The sequence below is a fragment of the Tachyglossus aculeatus genome, chromosome 4, assembly GCF_015852505.1.
Source record: "Tachyglossus aculeatus isolate mTacAcu1 chromosome 4, mTacAcu1.pri, whole genome shotgun sequence".
In the NCBI taxonomy this organism is placed as follows: Eukaryota; Metazoa; Chordata; class Mammalia; order Monotremata; family Tachyglossidae; genus Tachyglossus; species Tachyglossus aculeatus.
Genome location: NC_052069.1, coordinates 107,591,308 through 107,592,139, shown reverse-complemented (window position 1 = coordinate 107,592,139; position 832 = coordinate 107,591,308).

The following is an 832-nucleotide window of genomic DNA, read 5'->3' as shown; positions in this document are numbered from 1 at the left end:
CGCTCTGGACATATTACTCCCCTCCTCAAAAACCTCCAATGGCTACCGATCAATCTGCGCATCAGGCAGAAACTCCTCACCCTGGGCTTCAAGGCTGTCCATCACCTCGCCCCCTCCTACCTCACCTCCCTTCTCTCCTTCTACTGCCCAGCCCACACCCTCCGCTCCTCCGCTGCTAATCTCCTCACTGTACCTCGCTCTCACCTGTCCCGCCATCGACCCCCGGCCCATGTCATCCCCCGGGCCTGGAATGCCCTCCCTCTGCCCATCCGCCAAGCTAGCTCTCTTCCTCCCTTCAAGGCCCTGCTGAGAGCTCACCTCCTCCAGGAGGCCTTCCCAGACTGAGCCCCTTCTTTTCTCTCCCCCTCGTCCCCCTCTCCATCCCCCCGTCTTACCTCCTTCCCTTCCCCACAGCACCTGTATATATGGATATATGGTTGTACATATTTATTACTCTATTTATTTATTTATTTATTTATTTTACTTGTACATTTCTATCCTACTTATTTTATTTTGTTGGTATGTTTGGTTCTGTTCTCTGTCTCCCCCTTTTAGACTGTGAGCCCACTGTAGGGTAGGGACTGTCTCTATGTGATGCCAATTTGTACTTCCCAAGCGCTTAGTACAGTGCTCTGCACATAGTAAGCGCTCAATAAATACGATTGATTGATTGATTGATTGATTGATTACACAGCAGACAAGTGGAGGAGCCAGCATTAGAACACAGGTCCTTCTGACTCCCAAGCCTGTGCTCTATCTGTTAGGCCAGGCGAGCCCACTGTTGGGTAGGGACTGTCTCTATATGTTGCCAATTTGTACTTCCCAAGCGCTT